The following is an 18,726-nucleotide window of genomic DNA, read 5'->3' on the forward strand; positions in this document are numbered from 1 at the left end:
ATAAATAAATAAATAAAAGAACTCCAGAGAGCCGGATATTGAAAGGGTTAAATATTCTTACGAATGACTGGGGTTCATGTTGAGACTGTATAATGCAGAGGATGGGGACGGCTTGCAGAACGACTTCAGTGCTGGCTAACACTTTAATTTGCCCTGTAACCATGAAGCCATATAAATATATACCTGACAATGGTTGTTAAAGAGAGCCCTAAAGTCCATTATTTATAATGTCATGTATTTTACTAGGCCATACTGCCAGACCTAAAGTTATACACAAGATTCATGTTTTAAAAAATAACTTTGGTTTATGGGAGTTACTAAATTCTCTGCCTGTGCTGCACCCTTTGTGCAGGATTTGTGATGGATTTCACAGACAAGTCCTTATTTCTGGGACTTTACGCCTTAAAAAGATAGTGTTGAGTCCTGGGAGATGGCTCCAAGTATTAGAGCTCTTGTTTCCTAAGTGGGGACCCATGGGTTTGGTCCCAGGTACCACATGGTCCCCAGATTACCTCTGTGGTGACCCATTAGCACCAAACACCACCATGTGTGTCCCCCCAAACAAAAAGAATAGTAATAATTTTAAAAGAATAGGATAGCTACAGGGCATTCACCATTGAAAGAATAACTTCAAAGAAACTTCAAATTAACATGTAGAAGTTTCATTTGGAGACCTTTGTCAAACTACTGTGAGCCTGTACATCTGAACATGGGTGCAAATCCAGTGAAAACCCTTTGTAAGGTAGAGTATGAGTCTGTCTTGTGATGCTACTTCTCACCAGCAGTGATTTAAGCAGAACTCTTCGTGAACAGCAAATGCTCTTCTATTTTAAAATAGCAAAAATAAATATTCTTCTGGAGGGCCCCCAAATCTACTAGCCCTGAGGCAGACAAGAAGATGAAAACTGCACCTTTTGTAATGTTCTGCCTTATCAAAATGACAATCTGCTATCAGCCCTTTTACCCAACTCCATTTTCCAGCCTTTCTTCCTAGAGCTAAACTAAGGGATACTTTTTGAAACCTAGACTATCCATACCCTATGATGAAAATGCCAAGTTAAAAATCACATTACCGAGGAACCAAAGGGTTCCATATCAAGCTCTCGGTAAAAGGTTTAGTACAAATGTACTCTCATTTCCTCAGCTGCTTTTCTTTTTCATCGTGTCTTTGAATTTTCATTGTCCCTATACTCAGAAACAAAGTTAGCAGAGAATGAAATCAAAAGCAAACATCAAACTCTTCACTCCACCTTCTAGAAAGTGCATGAGTGCTCATCACTCCACTTAGTTGTTTTCAATATTTACACCAAAGTCATCTCCAAGAAAGATCTGGAGAGGTCAAACTAGGCAATGGTCCAGATATCAGATGAGCAGCAGAAAGAAAGCACAGTCTGATTATCCTCTCATACAATGCCGCTGCTCTTAAATTCAAATTTTTCATTGTAAGACAGATTTGACTGTGCTGGGGAGACTTTCATGGTTTAATTTCTAGCTGTGGCAAAGCATGTTAGGTCCTGGGGTTCTAAGTAGACTTGCATAGAACTTGAAAAATACATCTTCATTTCAAATTCCTAGATTTTATTCCTCCCAAAGAATGAAGCTCACCACTAAACAAATTATGTTACTTTGCACAGGGCCAAAGGACAATGACATTAAGGCTATTCTACTTTCCAAGAGTTCAGTGAAAACACCAAATCTCCCAGTTCAAGGAATATTTTCATGGGGGCTATAATTTGATCGAGAGTCATTGCAACATCTTGTGTCCAACCAACCCATGACAAGTGGCTTTACAGTGGAATGGATCTTCAAAAAGTGAAACAGAATTTTACCAAGTAATTCAGCAACTCTTCTCCCAGATTTATGTCCAAAGGAAGTGAAAGAAAAGGGTCAATCAAAACTTTATATACTCAAGTTCAATCAAAACTTTATACACTCAAGTTCACAGTGGCATTATACATAACAGCCTAAAGGTGAAATTGAGAAGACATTGAGACATTGAGAAGTAAATACATTTACAGAAGGTGGTAACATTCAGTGGAATATTACTTAGTGCTAACAAAGGAATGAAGTTCTAGTAACCTTGGAGACAGTAGACTAAGTAAGAAAGAAAAAACTAAACACAAATGAACAAATACTGTATAATTTCACATATGTAAAGCACGTTAATCAAGTTCACAAAGACAAAGTAGATTAGGAATTACTGGGGTTGGAGGGAGAGGCAATGGGAAATATTGTGCTATAGGTATAGAGTTGGAGTTGGAAGTGATAAAAGAGTTGCGGAGATAGGCAGGGGCGATCATTGTACAACCAGGTTAGTTCTTAATCCTAGGAAACTGCTCCTCAAATGGTTTAAATGGTCAGTTTTTTGTTTTAAATAAATTGTGATAAGATATGTTGACTATAGGCAACTGTAAATAAACTTATAAAAAATGGATTTGAACTGAAAATAGCTGTGACTCATGAGTATTTGCTGGTGAGTCGAATAATATCCAATCATATCATTACTACTTTTTAACAAATTTTATTAAATTGCTGTAGTGTGTGTATAGCGTGTGCACACACACATTCAGACACACAGAATCTCTTTTGACATTTAGAGAAGAATCCCCATAACCTGGAGAGGCGAGTTTTCTAACAAATCCATTGCCTCGGCCTCCTGGACATAGTCTCCTTTGCAGCCAGTGTGGTCAGAGAACTGGGACCCAGTGGGATGTGACGGGAGTGACAGAAGTCTTTACAAACTAGCCCATCCACAACTCCCTCATTATCCACTCCTGTTCCCTCTCCACAGTCTGGACAAAAAGAATTCCTAGAACAAAAATGTAGAATTCTAGAACCCACAAGTCTAGAAAACAGAATTCCTAGAGCCCAGAACCTGGAATTCTAGAACCTAGGCATTCTAGGATCTAGACCCTCGTGTGCTGGAACCTGAAAATCTTAGAATTCCAAAACCTAAAAAGCTAGATTTCTGAAATCTAGAAATGGAGCCAAAGGGGAAAAGAAAGTGCTACTGACCAAAGTCTGTTCGTTCAAACTGCATGAAAACGTGAGTGAGTACCTTGACGGTCTGAAACCCCTGAGCTATGGGGATTAGTTCAGTCTTCATCCTGGTGAGGTGGTTCCACTCTCCTTTCTGCAGTCTTTATGAATTGGCTTTCCCAGTGGCCCCCAAGTCCTTGGGAGAACGATGTGCTGAGTATATTGTGGAGCATGTTGTCATAGCACTAGTGTCCTCTGATCTGTAGTACAAGGAGTGCTGGACCCAGCAGTCTGAAGGCAAACCCCAGCACCTCAGCGGGGAAGCGTTTCGTGGAAGCGTTTCGTGGACAGGAAGTCCAAGCGTATGTGTCTGTGAAGAATACCACATGGTCGTTTTCTCAGCGGCCCCAGAAACAAAACACTGTGTGTTTGAGCCAAACAGTCGAAAGGATGGCTTGAATGTATAATTCCTGGAGTTTTTTTGGTAAGTGGTATGGATCCTTTCTTGGTTTCCATTTCAGGCTCTTTTTAAGTTGTGTGCTCTTGCCATGGAATGCCTATGTTTAAGTTTCTATTCAGATCTAGAAACAAAAAAATATTTTGTACTGTGTGGAGAACACAGGCCCCAGGAGTAGTTGGCAAAATTGTATCACTTGCTTAGTCAGTATTGTTAAGAGGAGTGCTAGTGGGTATGAGAGCCTTGGTTAGGGTCAGGGAGATAAGCCAGTGGGTAGGGCGCTTGCCTGCACTCGGCTGAAACGGATTCCATCCTGGGCACACCTCAGATGGTCTCCCGAACCCTGCCAGGAGAAGTGATACCCGAACACAGAGTCAGGAGTAAGCCCTGAGCACCACCAGGGGTGCCCCCTCCAAAGAAAAGCGCCTTACTGAGATAAAATAGCCACACTCTTTGCTCCAGGGAGGAGAGGCAGGTGGCCCGTGGAGGCAGGTACCATCTCGTGAACAAGGAGAGCTAGACAGGAATCACCTGAGCCTTGTGAAGGAGCCTCGGGCCCAGACATAAAATTCCTTGCTGGGGGACCCCAATTTTCCACAGACCAGGGCACCCTCCTACATAATCAAAGGCTATCCCTCTCTCTGGTAGTTGCTGGGCATCCTCAACCCCCGGCTCCTTTATGCTCTCTGGAATAACTTAGCAAGGGTCTTAAGTGAAACCAAGAAGTCACACTTCACAGCCTCCCTTGCACATGACTTTGCAGATTGGACCGCAGACACAGTGTTCCCTGTGGTGGCCGCCCAAGTGCTGTTACATCCAGGGTCTGTGTGAGGGTCAGATAATAGCCTCCATGGACACGTCAGGATGATTCTGGGACATGGTGTAGACAGGAGCTGTGATGAGGAGGTACGTGGCGAGAAGTAAGTGCCAGCCACAGAACAAAGGAGATAATATACTCTTATTGCTTGTTTGGGGGCCACACCTCATAGGATCGGGCAGACTCCTGGCTCTGTGCTCAGGGATCACTTCTGGCAGGGCTCAGGGGAGCCTGTAGGGGTGCCAGGGGTTGAATGTGGGTCAACCACATGCAAGCAAGAGCCTTGTCCATTGTACTATCTCTCCAGCCCATAGAGCTAAGGAGTCAAGGGGGAGGGACACATCCTGAGGCGTCACCCCGTCAGGAGCATCAGGTGTGGATGTACATTCACAGAGGATTAGAAGTAGGGGTTCAACTCCCCCACCCCTCTGGGGTCTGAAAAGTCAAGGGCCAGAGAGAACCCTTGGCAAAGGAGCAAAGCTGATGTTTCACCGAGCAGGAAAGATGTTGCCCAGGGTAAAAATACTGTCAGCACTTAAAATAAGCAACAACGAAAAGTCTCTGACTATTGCAGTGCCTGGCAAGTAACCCTCTGTCAGCTTTTGTTTTCAGCTTTTCTATTCACATAAATCCCTTTTTACACAGATGGAAACTGAGGCAAAGGGAGAGACATGAAGGTTTTTTCTCCCTAGGTCTCCTAGCTAATAAATGACTAAGATGATGTGCAACTGCTAAGACTAACTGATTCCACAACACAGACTTGCAAAGTAGCACTTCAGGTGGCCAAACCCAGGGACCCAGCAAAGAGATGAGTAGCTGTCAAGCCGTTAACTGTTTAAACACAGGAAGAAAATATGCATGCGGCACAGAGTAAGGGAAGTTATAGAAGAACTTTGTTGAAAGTTCTGGATTTATCTACCTATGGAAACAGAGAGACAGGGAGAGACAGTGGCAGAGAGTGAGCCAGCAGGGGAGGGAAAGGACAGAGGGGATGGTCAGCTGGTGAGCAAGCAAATTTGAGTCACAGAGGAGAGGTCAGCTGCAAGGAATCAGAGAGCAAAGCCATCCCTGATTCCAAGAATTCTCTCTTCAGCTGCCTGGTTGCTTTGAGACCAGGGAAGTTACACAAGCGAACACTTAGCTTGATTGTCACAGAATCAGAGGTTTTCAGAGCCAGGAAAAGGTCTTTAAACCAATCGAGAGTCCAACCCTCTACTCTTAGAAAGAGGCAAAGGACATTCGCTGGGATTTGATCAAATTGCCAACTGCAGAGAAATGAGCAAACTCAAAAGGGCTTTTAGCTCAAAGACCCCGCGTCCCCGAGAAAGGTTTTCACGTTGCAGAAGCAAAGCGAGTGTCGCATTATCCCCAGCCCCATGCGCGTGAGCTCAGATGTCACAGGAATGTGACGCGCTTTCGTTCTTTTCCCTGACTTCCCCTCAAATAAACCATTTCATTTCTCCATGTTTGCCTGGGAGTCAGCCGGGACGATGCTGGCATGTCCATTTTAACGCAGGATGGTCTTCTTTCATATCAGTTACATAAATGTGTGGAAGCCTCGTCAGTCTTATTTGCAGTTCAGGCACACGGGGTTTCATTTTATTTTACTTGATTATTTTGTTGTTGGGGCCACACCCATTAGTGCTCAGAGACTGCACCCAATGCTGTGCTTGAGGAAACATGGGGATCCGGGAATCAAACCCAGGGCTTCTAAATGCAAACCATCTCCCCGGGCTGGTCCATGGTATTTTAAATTGGTGCAGAGGAATATATTCAATATCCAATATGTAATGTATAAAGTAATGGTCTGTGAATTCACCACCTTGCATCGCTAATACCCCTGGCACCCTAAATGTTCTTCTCTGATCTCAGTGCCCCTTCCTGTCAGGGACTGAAACTGTCCCCAATTTTATCTTTATTTTTCTCTTGTGTGTCTCAGAGATACTTTAATTTTAGGCACCCACCACTGTTACTTCCATCTGATAGATTTCAAAAAGTCGGAAAATATTCCTGCCATGTATCAGAGTTGTTAACTGCAAATCAATTCCATTGTTCTTTGCACGCTTTTGTGTGAGTTTAACTTTAAATTAGCTTGGGATGCTATTTTTCACAGACTTAGAAAATAAGGCAGAAGTTGACTCACAACGCCCCTCAAACACAGCATCAAGCACATAGGTTGCGAGCTAAATTTTATAACCAGTGAATGAAGTTGATGTGGACTCAGCTTTACAGGGATTATAATTCCCAAATGGATGGTATCTGTAGTGTTTCCATATTGCAAAAACTCATTTCACTCAGTAGACTGAACATTCTCTCCCTTTCAGGCATGAATGTTCAGGGCTTTCATAGAGTCACTAAAATAAAAATTTGCCATAAAGACTGATTTTTATGGAGCAGATTTTGTATGAGGGCAAAAGAAACTCTAGGAGCTTACTATTCCTTAAACCAGAGATCCCATGTTCTTCCTAGCAAAACATCATGTTTCATGTGTAACACACATGAAGACTTGCTTGAAATAGGTGTGGTGTGGGTTGAGCAAGATTTTCAGGGAAGATAAGAAGTGGGTGGAAGGGCCAGGGCTGTGACTCAGTGGTAAAGTTCATGCCTTGCATGGATGAGTCAGTGGAGTTGGGTGACATCCTCAGTAGGAAACAAACAGCAGAAGAAATCACTGGGAGCCTCCAGGAAAGATGTCACACTCCATCTCCAGGTATGACTGGGCCTCTGTGAATCTCAGGGCGCCATGATGGAATGAGGGAACACCATGATGGACGGAGCTTCCGCAAGTCCCACTGGGCTCCCCCATCTAAACCTTCTTATCAGGGTTATTCAACACAGTCAGGAACCAAGGCATCCTCCTTCCACACTAATGATAATTTACGGCAAGCCAACCTAGAACTTTGTCAAGAGAGTGAAATGAGAATGGAGAAGGGACCAGTGCAAATCAAATAAGTGTTGCCTCTGTGTCTTGCCATCCCAACCCTTCAAAAACAAAGGCAAAGAATAGAGAAAATTATATTGAACAGCCTATTTGTTGTTTGGGAGCAACAATTTGGCCTGAATGGTCTGGAAGATGGTTGTCTTATTTCACAGTATGTTTTGGTATGTTACAGATACCTTTGATGGGCATTTGTTGGTTCTGTTGCAGTGTAAACAGGGGCTCGTCTTTCAGAGTGAAGATGCTGGTAGTGAATATGCGCAGCTCTAACAGTTGTTTCTGAGGAATGTTGTTTAGAGGACCCTGCGCTGTTGGGAATGTGGTATAAAATTTCTCTACCTGCAGATTAGGTCAAGTTCCTTTGCCTGACCGGAAGTCGGTTCTTGCCTGTGAATTGCATGAGAAGCTGGGTTGCTTGTGCATGCACGTGTGCAAGCCCTGGTCTTGCAGAGGCAGAGAGTAAGCCTGAAAGGCAGCAGTTACGTCAGCCTGCCCAGAGCAATGCGGGCAGTTCTGCTCAGAGCTGAGGTCCTGAAGCACCCGTACTGGAAGATGATTTTGTAATAGTTAGGGGACATAGAATGGCAATGAAGGGGAAAGGTGGAAGAGACGAGCTTTGATTTATTTAAAGTGGCAGACTACCTCAACCTTTTTAAAATTTTATCATTATTTTTTAATTGAATCACCATGAGATACAGTTTTTCATGTTTGAGTTTCAGCCATACAATGATTGAACACTCATCCCTCTACCAGTGCACATTCTCCACCACCAAACCCCCCAGTATACACCTCACTTTGCAGCCCTCCCCCTGCTTCTGTGGCAGACAGTTTCCCCAATACTCTCTACTTTTGGGCACTGTGGTTTGCAATGGACTGGAGCAATAGCACAGCGGGTAAGGCGTTTGCCTTGCATGCGGCTGACCTGGGTTCGATTCCTCCATCCCTCTTGGAGAGTCTGGCAAGCTACAGAGAGTATCCCACCCGCACAGCAGAGCCTGGCAAGCTAGCTGTGGCATATTCGATGTGCCAAAAGACGATAACAACAAGTCTTACAATAGAGACATTACTGGTGCCCGTTCGAGTAAATTGATGAAAAATGGGACAACAGTGCTACAGTGCTATGATTTGCAATAGAGATACTGAGAGGCTATCACGTTTGGTTCTTTATCTACTTTCAGAACCGTTTATTTTTGTGATGGAAGAATGTCATTGTTCTCTTTAAAACCAGGCACATTCAGTATCTTAAGTCATGAAGTCTAAGCACCCACTCAGAACTGGGTTGCTTGATTTTCCTTTCATGGTAGGTGAAGCCATGGAAATATCCATTTCTAGAACTTCTTTCTTTCTTTTGCTTGTCTTCTTTTCTCTTTCAGATAACAGGACAGCCTGACTTATCAGCATACAAAAATATTTCTGTCAACGTGCAGAGTGGAAGTGTGAAAGAGACCAGTTATGTCAGCCTGCACTTTTAACCTAAACCAAGACACCCAGAACTGCAGGAAGCTGAAAAAACAAAAAAACACCATTGCCAACTGTCACGCTAATTAGCAGTTGATAAGGTACAAATCTCTACACGCCTTTTGACAGGCAGGAGAAAAACCTCACACTAAAATATTTTATTGAATGTGAGTGGGAAGGTAGAAAAAACCTAAATTTAGGTGGGAATTGGGGAGGGGTCCGGGTAACCCTCTTGCCATAGGAAGACATTTTTCCTTCCATTGGAAAAGGATGTGGTATGAAGCAACTGAATATATGTAGCATCTCTTGAATGATGGAGCCAATGTGATACGCCATCTCCCCAGATAAAAATCTCCATCACACCCCCATTCGAACCTTCCCCAGTGCTCCAGATAGCCAACGCAGAAAAGTGACTTTTAGACTTTTAGATTTCAACTGAATCCTTTAAAATCTCAGCGACATTTCACTTTAACCTCCAAGTGGCATTTGCATATTAATTCTGTGCCTTCACTAAAATTTTATTTTGGTGTAGAAATTAATATCCTGGACTGCTTCTACCTAAGAGATGAATCTGAAATGCTTATCATCCTCAGTTCCAAACACAGCATGTAAAATAGTACGATTTGGGGTAAAAAGTTTTCCATCGTGAAATGAACACTTTTTTCAAAGATGGGCTGACTTTGGATGTGGTCAGCGGGATTCTCAGTTCCACCTAGCAGCAGCTGATGAAAAATTGGGCACTAACTTTGTATTCTGAAAGATTTCCATTCTCTTATACACTCATATCTGACCCCGGAAAGAATCAGAGACAGACTCAGAAGCAGGAAGGGTGCTAACGATGACTCTGAAATAGGAAATAGTTAAATTTGTGTTTCTGGGAAGAGCAGACTGGGGAAGAGATTTCCAGGTACAAAACTTGCTTTAATGCCTGCCACCACTTTCTCCTTTTTGTTCCTATTTGTCTTTTTTGCTGATTCTCGTTCATGCTCTCCGGACATTTTCTAAATAACTGTCTCCTCACTCTGAGGTCTCTCCTCCTGGGCTAGTGCTCACCCAACATTGCCTATGAAGAAACACTCCCCACTCACCCCAGCACCCCTAGCTGATGCTGCTTTACGCCTAAGCGTGAATTGCTTGTTGCTGCAAATTTCTCTTCTCTGAGGAAAGCTATTTTGATGGAATAGAACAAAAACCATGCCTTTGTATTCCTAAGTGATCTTGGGTTCATGCTTATGTTCATCCATGTAAGATATTTGCATTATCTTAGGGATTGACTGGGATAGAAGCAGGAAGAAAAACCCTTCTAATAAGAAACATAAGTGAAAAAGAGTGCCCCGTGGTCACTTGAGTTTGGATAATCCTGCCTATTTATAGCTCATTATTAGTGTTTCTTAACACCTAGGGTTTTTTTCAATCCCAGGTAAGTTTTGCAGTAATAATCACCATTTGTTATAGTTCCAAATTAATTAATGCTCTGTGGAAAACAGATTTAAAGATACATTTTCATAATCAAAAATAGTGGGGTGGGAGACTCCACAGGGCTGGAGTGTTTGCTTTGCTGGAAACATGTTTCTCCAAGCAAGAGCAACCTCTGAGCACTGATCTGGGAGTATACCTGCGCACTCCCAGGTATGGCCCCCAAACAAACTAAAAGTAGTGATCTGGGAGGATCTGGGAGGTGGTTTCATGACTAAAAGCATCTGCCTTGCAGGCTTGAGGTTGCAAGTTGAATCCCAGTGCCGTCAACATGTGCTGAGTGCAGGCCCGCAAACACTCCCGTGTGGTGCCAAGGCAGAGTGCCATCTCCAGCGTCCAGCCAGGCCCGTGTGAACACCTCAACTAAACTATGTGACCCCGAGAAGCATCATGTGAACATCCAAGCAACCTTGGTGAAAACCACAACTGGAACTTGCTCATTAATTTAGTGTGCTCCTCCCTGAGCACATGGGCAAGCTCCTCCTAAAAAGTGTTCACTCCCCAGAGAGCACTGTGGCTGAATGTATGAGTACCACCACCAAACTCTTCTGTGATCTTCTGTCGCCATAACAACAACAGCATCTCAAAGGGAGCACTGTAGCACTGTCATCCCGTTGTTCATCGATTTGCTTGAGTGGGCACCAGTAACGTCTCCTTTGTGAGACTTGTTCCTGTGTTTGGCATGTCAAATATGCCACGGGTAGCTTGCCAGGCTCTGCAGTGAGGGCGGGATACTCTCAATAACTTTCTGGGCTCTCTGAGAGGGACGGAGGAATCAAACCCAGGTTGGCCACGTGCAAGGCAAATGCCCTACCCGCTGTGCTATCACTCCAGTCCTTCTCCAAGGGAAGGAGGAGAAAGCTAATGATTTGTGGATGGTCTGAATTCCACACATTTTGGTGGCGTGGTGGGTGAACATTTTGGAATTCACCTTTCCTCTTTTTTCTTTAAATTCTACTAGAGTCACATGGTGTGGATAGCTGTCTTTCCCTCTATGAAGAGCACACTCTCTTCTTCAGTTGTCCTTAGATGATGAACAAATTCTGGCTTGAAGTTTATCCCAGCAAACCATCTGTACTCATAGAACCACCACATCCTTCACAGATGCAGGGAAAGAGGGATCTTATTCATTGTTGGTGGGAATATTGACCAGTCTAGCCTTTTTTTGGAAAACAATATGGACATTCCCCAAAAAACTAGAAATTGAGCGTCCCTATGACCCAGCAATACCACCTCTGAGAATATACCCCAGAGGTGCAAAAATACACAGCAGAAGTGCTATCTGCACTTCTGTGTTCATTGCAGTACTATTAACAGTACCCAGAATCTTGAAATAACCCGTGTGCCCAGGAACAGACAACTGGTTAAAGAAACTATGGTACATATACCCAGTGGAATACTATACAGCTGTTAGAAAAAAATTGAGGTTATGAAATTTGCTGATATATATTGATGGACATGAAGAGTACTATGCTGAGTGAAATGAGTCAGAAGGAGGACAGACAGAATGATTGCATTCATTTGAGGAATATGAAAAAAACATAGTATGAGACTAATACCCAAGGACAGTAGAAACAAGGACTGGGAGGATTGGTCCATGGTTGGAAGCCTGCCTCAAGTGCTGCGGGAGAAGGCAGTTGGGATAGAGAAGGGAGCACTATGACAATGATAGTTGGAAATGATCCCTCTGGATAAGAATTGTGTGCTGAAAGTAGGTAAAGGAACAAACATGATGATGATGGCCTCTCAGAGAGAGAGAGAAAGAGAGAGAGAGAGAGAAGTGCCTGTTGCCTGTTATAAGGTTGTGGGTGGGGGAGGGCAGAGGCAGGAGGGAAACTGGGAAACTGGGGACATTGGTGGTGGGAAATGTACACGGGTGGAGGGATGGGTGTTTGAACATGGTATGACTGAAACCCGTTCATGAGCAGCTTCTTGATTGTGTATTTCATAGTGATTCAATTTATCACTGTGTCATTGTCACACCGTTGCTCATCGATTTGCTCGAGGGGGCACCAGTAACTTCTCCATTGTGAGACTTGTTGTTACTGTTTTTGGCACATCGAATATGCCACGGGTAGCTTGCTAAGCTCTGCTGTGAGGGCGAGATACTCTTGGTAGCTTTCCGGGCTCTCCGAGAGGGGCAGAGGAATCGAACCCGGGTTGGCCATGTGCAAGGCAAACACCCTACCCGCTGTGCTATTGCTCCAACCTGATTCAATTTAATTTTACTTTTTTAAAGAACTACCCTGCCCTTGCCGGCAGCTCCTGGAAGCTGAGGGAGTGTGAAAGACTTCATCTTGCTCCTCGCCCAGCATTACCCGTTTCCTTCTCCTTGAGAAGAGACTCTGATATCGAGGCTCACTGCCTTGATCTCTTGATGTTTACCAAGTCAGACCCTGTTGCTTGCTCTGATCCGGGAGCTGAGACAGACAGTTTGCTTCCCTACCAGGCCTCAGTGAGGTGGGAGAAGTCGTGAGACTTCTCAAAGATGGTGCTTTTTTCCCCCTTTATCTTTTATGATTATTATTAAAGAACTATGATTCACAACGTTATTGATGGTTGTGTTTTACATACATATATTTCAACACCAATCCCACCATCAGTGTCAAATTCCCTCCACCAGTGTTCCCACGTTCCCTCCGCATCTGAACCCCTCCTCACTGTCCGCACCTGGGCTTCAGGGTGGCTTTATGAGCAGAATCTTCCCGGGGTGTGTGGGCTTATTTGGAACCATTCCTTTGCACAGTTTGGAGTTGGACTGGAGCTATGAGACTGTGAAGAAAATCACCACCCACCTTGTGCTCGCGGCTGATCGAGGGCACGAGCACTTTTAACTTGGCACCCGCTTTTCTCCTTGCAGCCACTCTGTCTGCAGTACACTGCAAAGCTTTACCCTGAAGGTTTTCATCACCTGAGGGATCTGGACTATGTGGGAGATGACATCAGTCATTGAATGCTCTGTCAGTGACCTGGGAAGAAGCTTGGAAAGAGCAACATTGATCAAGGCATAAAGGCTTATCAGTTAAACCTCTGCAGGACGTGTAATTTCTAGCGTGAACTAAGGTGTAGCCACTGCTTTATAAAGTAATCCCACATGGGACGTAATCCTATAATAATTTACTGGAGAAAGGGAGATTTGACTATCACATAGAACTTCAGTTGAACATTATTTGAGGATTTATGGGGGAAGATAATATTGTCGAAAAGCCAACCCAGATTAAGATAAATTTAAAAAAACAAGATGCAGAAACAAAGACACACATTAAACTCTTTTGATTGGAGGCCATACCTGGCGGTGCTCAGGGATTACTCCTGGTTCTATACTCCTGGTTCATACATGGCATGGCTCAGGGGATTGTGTGCATTTCGAGATTGAACCCAGGATGAGTGCATGCAAGACAAGAACCCTACCCTCTGTACTATCTCTCCAGCCCCAACACACACACACACAAAAACACACACACACACACACACACACGACTCTTAATGACTGATGCTAAAGAATATAAAAGTTCTATTTGTCTCTATTTTCTTAGCCTTCCTGTGATTTGAAGAAAGATTGCTTCAAAGTTTCAAATATGTCTAATAAGAGATGATTTGAGAAAAAAACTTGATATCACAAAGTACAGCTTTTGATAGGTGTTGCAACATTGTATGAGTGAAATATGACCATAAACAGCTTTGTAGCTGTGTATCTCACAGTGCTTCAATTAAGAAACAAAAACAAACTAAAAAATATCTAAACACAAAAACATGCACTCTTCAAGAAACTGAAAACACCCACAATTTCTGCTGGGTCTCTGTGTTTGTCTCTGTGAAAAGAGCCATTGAATGACAGAGTTAAGGGTGATAACAAGGCAAATGTATTTAAAAATACTAAGCAAATCTAATCATCATTTTTATCATTCAAAATGTTTTTCAGGGGAAAGTTATAAGTAATAAAGTTATAAGAAAGAAAACTCTCCAGCTTAGTGAAACATACAAATACAAAACCATGGACCTGGATTAAGGTACCTTATCCAAGTTTGCTCTGCGGTAAGGTGGGGAGAGAGAGGCAGTCTTGGTCACTGGTGTTAAGATGCTGACACCAGTGGGAGTGTTTGGAGTTAGAATATTGAGTGTCTTAAACTGTTATCAACAGCTTTATAAATCACAATGTCTTTTTTTTTAAAGTATCTCATCCATAAGGTGAGATATTTTAGCAAAAACAAATGAAAAACCAACTCTGTGTTCTCTTTGAGTATAAATATATAAGATAATGTGTGTGTTTATGGAGAAGCATAAAGTTGAGTCAAAGATCAAACTGGAAACAAAGGTAGAATTGTTCCTAAACTACAAATGACGAAGATGTAGTTTTAGTTTTACTGTCAATGTTCCTTCTCTCGTTTTTAAAATCCAAATGCAACAATACCACATAGCAGTGAAAATAACTAAAATATAGCTATCCACATCAAGTTGGATGGCTCTCAGGAAATTAATATTGGTTGGGATTGTAACTCAGTGGTTTTATTTAGAGCAACTTAAAGCTTTCAAGACTAAACTACACATTGGTGGGAGCTATCAACATGCGCTCTCTCATACCAAGAAAAGCAAAAATGGAATCCCAGAATTCAGAGCAGAGAGTTCTTCTAGGGAAGAGATGAAGACACCAGGGAGGGGCACTAAGGTTCCCCTAACAGTTCCAGATACATGTTCTTTTTTTTGACATTTTTTTTATTAGAGAACCACAGTGATGTACAGTTACAAACTTAGGGACTTTTGTGTTTGCATTTTACTCATACAGTGATTGTTTACCCATCCAGTGCCCATTCACCTCCACCAATGATCCCAGTATCCCTCTAACCACCCCCACCCCATCCCCCCCCACCCTACCCTCCCTTTGTTCTCTCTCCTTTTGGGTGTTATAGTTTGCAATAGAGGTATTGAGTGGCCATCATGTTGTCTATAGACTACTTTCAGCTCGCATCTTCCAACCCAAATGGGTCCTCCCGACATCCTCTACTTGGTGTTCCCTTTTCTATCTGAGCTGCCTTTTCCCCCAGCATGTGAGGCCAGTTTCTAAGCTGTGGGGAAGACCTCCTGGTCCTTATCTCTACAACTCTTGGGTGTTAGTCTCCCACTATGTTATTTTATATTCCACAGATGAGTGCAAACTTTCTATGTCTGTCCCTCTCTTTCTGACTCATTTCACTTAACATGATACTTTCCATGTAGATCCACTTATATACAAATTTCATGACTTCATCTTTTCTAAGAGCTGCATAGTATTCCATTGTGTATATGTACCAAAGTTTCTTTAACCAGTCATCTGTTTTTGGGCACTCAGGTTTTTTTCCAGATTTTGGCTATTGTAAACAGTGCTGTAATGAACATAGAAATGCAGATGTCATTTCTACTAACCTTTTTGCCTCACCAGGATATATTCCTAGGAGTGGTATTGCTGGATCAAATGGGAGCTCAATTTCTAATTTTTTGAGAATCGTCCATATTGTTTTCCAAAAGGGCTGAACGAGCCAGCATTCCCACCAGCAGTGAAGGAGAGTCCCTTTCTCCCCACATCAACACCAACAGCGGTTGCTTTTGTTCTTTTGGATGTGGGCCAGTCTCTGTGGCGTGAAATGATATCTCATTGTTGTTTTAATCTGCATCTCCCTGATGATTAGTGACGTAGAGCATTTTCTCGTGTGTCTTTTAACCATTCAAATTTCTTCTTTGAGAAAATTTCTGTTAATTTCCATCTCCCATTTTTTCGATGGGGTTGGGAGTTTTCTTCTTGTAGAGTTCAATCAGTGCCTTGTATATCCTTGATATCAACCCCTTATCAGATGTGTATTGGGTGAATATCCTTTCCCATTCTGTAGACTGTCTTTGTATTTTGGTCACTGTTTCTCTTGAGGTGCAGAAGCTTCTTAGTATAAGGTAGTCCCATTTGTTTATCTCTGTTTTCAGTTGCTTGGCCAGTGGTGTGTTATCTTTGAAAATACCTGTTGTGGAGGGTTTTGCCAACTTTGTTTTCCATGTACCTTATGGATTCTGGTCTGATGTTGAGATCTTTAATCCACTTCGACCTGACTTTTGTACGTGGCATTAAGTAGAGATCTAAGCCCATTTTGTTTGCATGTTGCTGTCCAGTTTTGCCAGCACCATTTGTTGAAGAGACTTTCCTTATTCCAATTCACATTTTTTGCTCCCTTATCAAAGATTAGATGATCATATATTTGAGGGTGTGTGTCAGGATATTCAACCCTGTTCCATTGGTCTGTGGCTCTGCCTTTGTTCCAGTACCATGCTGTTTTAATTATTACCACTTTGTAGTATAAATTGAGGTTGGGGAGGGTGATTCCTCCCATATTCTTTTTCCTAAAAGTTGCTTTAGCTATTCGTGGGGGCTTATTGTTCCATATGAATTTCAGAAATGTTCGCTCCATTTCTTTGAAGAATGTCATGGGTATCCTTATAGGTATCACATTGAATGTGTACAATGCTTTGGGGAGTATTGCCATCTTGACAATGTTATTTCTCCCAATCCATGAGCAAGGGATATCTTTCCATTTCCTTGTGTCCTCTATAATTTCTTGAAGTAACGTTTTGTAGTTTTTCTTTGTACAAGTCCTTTATCTCCTTAGTTAGCTGATTCCAAGATACTTGATTTTCTGAGGCGCCATTGTGAACAGGATTGCTTTTTTCATGTCACTTTCTTCTCTCTCGTTATTTGCATAGAGGAAAGCCATGGACTTTGGGGTATTGATTTTATAGCCTGCAACTTTACTATATGAGTCTATTGTTTCTAGAAGTTTCTTGGTAGAGGTTTTAGGGTTCTCTAAGTATAGTATCATATCATCTGCAAATAGTGAGAGCTTGATTTTTTCCTTTCCTACTTGAATGCCCTTAATATCTTTTTCTTGCCTAACCGCTATCTCAAGTACTCCCAGTACTATGTTGAACAGAAGTGGAGAGCATGGGCATCCTTGTCTCACCCCTGTTCTTAGAGGGAAGTCTCTTAGTTTATCCCCATTGAGGATGAAGCTTGCCATAGGCTTGTGGTAGATGGCTTTGACTATATTGAGGAAGGTCCCTTCTATACCCATTTTGGCCCGAGATTTCATCATAAATGGGTGCTGGATCTTGTCAAATGCTTTCTCTGCATCTATTGATATGATCATATGGTTCTTGTCTTTTCTTTTGTTGATATGATGGATTATGTTGATTGATTTCTGAATGTTAAACCATCCTTGCATCCCCAGACTGAATCCCACTTGATCGTGGTGTATGATCTTTTTGATGAGTTGTTGAATTCTGTTTGCTAATATTTTGTTGAGAATATTTGCATCCGTGTTAATCAGGGACTAACACGGCCTGTAGTTTTCTTTTTTGTGGTGTCTTTGTTTGCTTTTGGTATTAGGGAGATATGAGCCTCATAGAAACTGTTTGGGAGGGTTTCTGTTTCTTTAATTTCCTGGAAAAGCTTGAAGAGAACTGGCAATAGGTCCTCTTTAAATGTTTGGAAGAATTCGCTAGTGAATCCATCTGGACCTGGGCTTTTGTTTTTGGGAAGACTTTTGATTACCATTTCAATTTCCTTGATATTAATAGGACTGTTCAGGTATTCCAGGTCTTCTTGATTCAGCCTTGGGAGATTATATGAATCCAGGAATTTATCCATTTCTTCTAGATTCTCTTGTTTGGTAGTGTACAGATTTTCAAAGTAGTCTCTGATGATCTTTGAATTTCTTTGGTTTCTGTTGTGATATCCCCCTTTTCATTTCTGATTCGGTTAATAAGGGTTCTCTCTCTTTCTTTGTGAGTTTTGCTAGTGGTTTATCAATCTTATTTATTTTCTTGAAGAACCAGCTCTTGGTTTCATTGATCTTTCGGATTGTTTTCTGGGTTTCCATGTTGTTGATTTCTGCTCTAAGTTTTATTATCTTTTTCCTTCTGCCTGGTTTGGGCTCCTTTTTTTGTCCTTTTCTAAAATCTTAAGCTGTGAAGTCAAGTTACTTATGTGGGCCCTTTCTTCCTTCCTGAGAAATGCTTGCAGAGCTATAAATTTTCCCCTTAACATGGCTTTAGCTGTGTTTCACATGTTCTGGTAGCTCGTGTCTTCATTATCATTTGTTTCCAAGTACCTTTTGATTTCTTCCTTGATTTCTTCCTGACCCACTCATTGTTCAATATCGAGTTGTTTAATTTCCAGGTGTATATTTGGTTTTCTGCATCTGTACATGATTCACTTCTATTTTCAGTGCATCATGGTCTGAAAAGATAGCTGATACAATGTCTACCTTCCTGATTCTGTTGAGATATGTTGTGTGGCCCAGCACATGGTCTATTCTGGAAAATGTTCCATGTGCAGTGGAAAAGAATGTGTACTCCTTTTTGGGGGGATATAACGCCCTATATAAATCTATTAGCCCTCTCTCTTCTATTTCTTCCTTCAAAGCCACTATTTCCTTGGTGAGTTTTAATCTTCTTGATCTATCCAGAGGTGATAGGGCGGTGTTGAAATCTCCAACTACTATTGTGTTGTTCACAATGTCCTTCTTAAGGTCTGTTAGCAGTTGTTGTAGGTATTTAGCTGGTCCCTCATTGGGTGCATACACG

The sequence above is a fragment of the Sorex araneus genome, chromosome 9, assembly GCF_027595985.1.
Source record: "Sorex araneus isolate mSorAra2 chromosome 9, mSorAra2.pri, whole genome shotgun sequence".
NCBI lineage: Eukaryota > Metazoa > Chordata > Mammalia > Eulipotyphla > Soricidae > Sorex > Sorex araneus.